At 29.1% G+C, this 5,572-nt stretch overlaps 1 pseudogene; it reads right to left on the reverse strand.

Annotated features, from left to right (window-relative positions):
• Positions 1–812: 812 nt before the first annotated feature.
• On the reverse strand, positions 813–4,188 carry LOC131641273 (protein FAR1-RELATED SEQUENCE 5-like; annotated as a pseudogene).
• Between the last annotated feature and the right edge of the window lie 1,384 nt (positions 4,189–5,572).

Genomic DNA, 5,572 nt, shown 5'->3' on the forward strand with positions numbered 1-5,572 from the left:
TAATTATTATATAAACATATAAATATATAAATATATAATAATTTTTATTAATATATAATAATTATTATATAAATATATAAATATATAAATTAAACATTCATTTTTTAAATTTTTTTTGTAAATATATAATAATTATTATAAATATATAAATAAAAAATTATAACTCATTTATTAAGTGAAATTATTTTAATTATTTTAATTAAAATTATTTTAAATTTTAAAATATGAATCAGAATAGAAATATATAATAATTATTATTTATAACTCATAAATTATATCAAAATATATAATTATTATTATTCATTAATCATAAATTATAACAAATTTATGATATGTGAATTAATTAATATCTAAAATTAATTTTTAGGATTTTTTTAGATTTTTTTTTTGTTTTTTCGGAGATGCATCTCCGAATTAATCAAAATTTGAATTTTTGGGATTTTTTCGGAAATGCACTTCCGAAATCTGGAAAAATTTAGAAAAAAAAATTTCGGAAATGCATTTCCAAAGCAGGGGTAAAGTGGGGTTTTCGCTGGGGGTGACCCCATAGGGAGGTGGATAAAGAAATTTTCAAAAGTAATGCTTACCGAATTATGGATTGGGTACTTTAGGACAATAACGGCAAATACGGCTGTCATGATATGTATATTGACCACATGCTTTACAAAGTCTCCCTCTTTTTTGTTGTTGTTCTCTTTTCCTCCTTTAAATCGTTTACCACTTCCCTTCGTCTTTAAAATTTGCCGTGGACGAATTTCTACTTCTTTAGGAATATTACATCCGATAAAGGACTCAACATCTTTATCTTTGGTTTATGTAGAACTACCTTCAAATTCAATTAGTTGTTTTTTCATGCTAATAGCCCCACTTATTACAACACTTAATTTTTCCTTACTTTGAGCTTCTATGGCAGACTCAAACCTCATCCAAAATTCAACCAGACCAATCTTAGAATTCAAAAAGATGCAATAAAAATAATTTTCACTCTCGGATATAGATGTTGTTCCCAATATCCCCCCCCCCCCCCCCAAAAAAATATCTTTAAAATACGTTAGGATCCACGTACTTCTAATATCATACAGATGTGAGAGCCAGTCATTCTTTTCCAAGTTAAACTTAATCATGATAGAATTCCACGATGTTTCAAATTCATGTGGCGTCTCTAAACTCCAAACACAAGACTTGAAACTATTAGTGAACTCATCATTGGCATTTATAGTAACACAAATCTTTTCAGATACTTTTTCATAATGTGCCACATGCAAAATCTATGAGAAGAAGAATCATAAGTATTTTCTATTGCAAGTTTCATGGCGGGATCCTGATCTGTTATTATAAGATCTGGTTTATGTCCTCCCATCACTTCTAAAAACTTTTCAAACAACCAAATGAATGAATCGCTTTTCTCATTTGCTAGAAAGGCGGCTCCAAAAGAAACACATTGTCTATGGTGGTTCAATATGATAAATGGTGCAAAAATTATAGAATATTTGTTTGTTTCATATGTAGTGTCAAAAGAAATCACATCTCCAAATAAAGAGTAATTTTTTCTGCAAATACCATCTACCCAAAAAATATGTTTTAATCGACCTTCAATATCTACCTCATATGCATAATAAAATGAATGTTTTGCTTCTTGTTTCCTCTTAAAATTATCAACAAACACACACGTCAGAATCTTTACTCAATGTTTTTATATCTCTCAAGCAATTTTTAAGATCCTTTTGTGTGCACCCAACATTTTCGTAACCTCCAAACTGTTCTTTTAATAAGTGATATGTTTTTTATGGTCCAACATTTGCTCGACTATTAGAATATAATACATTCCTATGAACATAGTTAAGTTTTCTTGCTGATCTAAGAAATTGTCTCTTCCTTGGCGTGGAAAGTTCATGTCTTTCATGGAATCAAGCAAGCTCGTATTTTCCTTACTTTGATAGTTTGAAAGCAGCTTTAGCATTACATCCTTCTCTTGTAAGACTCCTTCTTCAAACTTTAATAGTGGACTCATTTTCTTTTTCAATTTTCTCTTTTATTGGTTTGTAACCTTCTTTTGAGCGGACAAAATACTTCAAACGCTTCATTCCTTCTTTATTTTTACTTTCGGATGAGAAACACACGCTAAATCCAACAGTATGTACATATCTTTTATAAAAATGTTCAGCATCATCTAATGTATCGAATAACTGTCCTATCTTAAAGTTGGATTCTTCTTCACAGTTTGGCACCCATTCATTTATCTTTTAAAAAGTAAAATAAATTATAAAAAAAAACTTTGAACAAAATCACATTTAAATAAACAAAAAAAAACCATAATTTATAATTAATTTAAAATGAGATTATCTTCTAAGTTATGAAGTCCATATCCACCGTCATGATTATCACTCATGCTCGAAAAAAGAGAAATAAGTATGAATATTAATATTTAATATTTTAAATATTAAAACATATAAATATTATTATTAACATATAATATTTTAAATATCATCTCGTTAAGTGTAAAAATATTATCGAAATTATAAATGATGCAAGAAAAATTTATATCAATTATGCAGTGATCAATTTAAATTATTTTCATTACAAACCAAAAACAATTTTCAATATAGAGACATGTGAAATTTATTATAATAACTATTAAATATAATTTACTATATTAAATATAAAATAATATATCTCACTGTTTTTATATGATAATATGACTAAACTTTTCTTACCTGAAACTATTGTTGGAGATAGTAACAAAATTAAGAGATGATGGATAGTAGGTACCTTATGCAACTTCTATGAAAAATATCGAAAACAGTAATTAAGAATAGGGTTGGCGCTAGCTGGGCAAGGATTTTATATGGGTAGCAATTCTACTAATAATAATAAGGCAAGGGGTTTTATATTGGTAGTAGTTCTAATAAAAATAAAAGTAATTGGTCTGATTTGTTAACATTAAAAACAAAGATTTCACGTGCCATTTTTATTTAAAAAGAAATCTAATCCGCTAATATAAATTAAATAGATTTAACGTTCTAATTACTTGTTTCCGTTTCTCATAATATCAAAATGTTCTCTTTTGGGTCATATATATATATATATATATATATATATATATATATATATATATATAAAAGTTATGCTATCTTTTTTATACACCGTATCTTACCCCCAGGGCCGGTCCTACGAATTTGGGTGCCTTGGGCGAATCAAAAGAGTGATGCCCCTATAATTTTTTTAACGATAAATGCACAAGAATAAAAGAAATAATTGGATAAAAAACACATTTTCATTTAACATTATGCAAAAAGAATACAAGTATGGATCTTTGAATCAATATTTATACTACATCAAAACATAAATCACTATAAAGATACTTATTCTTCTTCTTCTCTATATTTTTTCAAATACTTAGATCAAACTTTTTACTAGTTTTATAGCCACATCAATACACATGTCTTTTTTTTTGTTGCAAACTTTTGTTAACTTCATTAACAACAGTTAACAATTCAAACCAAATAATCATAGCAACTAAAAATTCAAAGTTTTCAATTTCATGAGTTGCTAAAGATTAGTCTTCACTTTTAATTTTGGGATCATATCTTGTTTAGCTAGTTGAAGTAGTGCTTCTCTTACATATTATATTACATGTTATCAGCGGAATGAAAATACAAAAGAACAAGAAGGGGTAGGTCGCAGGGTTTCTAATTTGTCCCAAAGAATCTTTAAATCCGTAAAGTATGTGGATAAGGATATATCGCCTTGTTGTATGTAATGAATATCACGAAGAAGATCTGAAACGCGAAAGTGATTACCTTTGGTGAATCTTTCGCGAAGATCTTCCCAAAGATCATAGGCAGAGTTGAAGCAGATGGTGCTCTGCGCGATGTGCGAAGACAAGGTGCGATTGATCCATGAAATCACCATGCTATTGGCGCGTTCCCATAGTTCAAAGTTGGCATCGGATGCTGAGGGTTTTGGAAGGGAGCCATTGATGAAGGAGACCTTGTTCTTGGATGTAAGAGCTCGCTTCATCGATTTGCTCCAATTGTGGTAGTTATTGTCATCAAGAGGTGGTGCGACGATGATGGCTCCAGGGTTTTCGCCATGGTGAAGATAGTATGGATTGCGTGGGTTCATGGTGGGATCTTGGATTGGATTTGTGTTGTGTATGGATTCGAAATCGCTGCTGTCAGAAGCCATGGAAGAGAGAAAGATGCAGGGATGAAGATGCAGGTATGAATGAGGGAAAACAAAAAAGATATGGAGGAGATTGATAGGTATAGTCTTTTGATACCATATTACATGTTATCGGCGGAATGAAAATACAAAGCCATGGAGAAGAAACAGAAATGCATTAGCGGGAAAAGAAGAATATCTGAATTACATTGGTTTGACCTAGTTATAAGATAATATATACAGGCCTATATGTGGGCCTTGCCCGGTACCAATCTAAATGGGCCTTGAGGAAAGAAATGTATGCTAATATCTGAAGTTTGAGATTTAATTGTATACACACTATTCACATGACTTTCTCAACATGTTTGTGACAATGGTTTAACAGTTAAACTTTTCACATTGTCTCTAAGAATTTTTCAACGTTTTTTCAAATGAGAAAATACATTATAAATACGTTGTAACACTCCAAAAAAAAACTTTAGTACAATAATTTGCAATATCACAAAGTGTCAAGTTGAGGCTATGACAATCACATGCTGTGTATAATGCTCTAAGGTTAACATCTAATAATTTTCTTTGTACACCCTGATATTTACTTTCATGTTTGATTCATTATCATATCCTTGTCCTCTCACATTATTAGTATCTAGACCAAGAGTTTCTAATACATTTTGTAATTCTTCAAACAATCCTTTCCCTGTTGTGTCATAGACTTTAAAAAATTGTTCAAAAAAACTCTTCAATTTTTATTGGACTTGTAGAAACATTCACACAACGTATAATGAGAGTCATTTGTTCTTGATGACTTACATCAGGAGTACAATCAAAAATCACAAAAAAATATTTTGCTTCTTTGATTTTTTCGACTATTGCACTTTTGACTTCATCACCTAACATGTTAATCAATTCACTTTTGACTATTACATTCTTTTATTATTTTTGATGTTGTAGTGCTTCTATAATTTTGTTAGCCAATATTTTCCAAATTTTTTTTCTAGCAAGTATTTTTATAATAGAAAATTCTCTTTTAATACATATAGGGGTTAAAAAAACTTTTTTTGGTGCCCCTAAAATTATGGGACCCTGGGCTCCTGCCCTGCGAGCCCGTGCTCAGGACCACCCCTGCTTACCCCATCAATATTTACGAAGAAAAATACTATTGCACAAATATCAAGACAGGAAAAATTATTTAAAATGAAGAATTTGTGCATTATGTGTATAGTTATATAGTGTTGATGTACAAAGGAGATGTAAACATATCATTTCCCATATATATATATATATATATATATATATATATATATATATATATATATATATATATATATATATATATATATATATATATATATATATATATATATATATATATATATATATATATATATATATATATGGCAAAAACATG

Source organism: Vicia villosa, unplaced genomic scaffold (assembly GCF_029867415.1).
Source record: "Vicia villosa cultivar HV-30 ecotype Madison, WI unplaced genomic scaffold, Vvil1.0 ctg.003609F_1_1, whole genome shotgun sequence".
Taxonomy (NCBI): domain Eukaryota; kingdom Viridiplantae; phylum Streptophyta; class Magnoliopsida; order Fabales; family Fabaceae; genus Vicia; species Vicia villosa.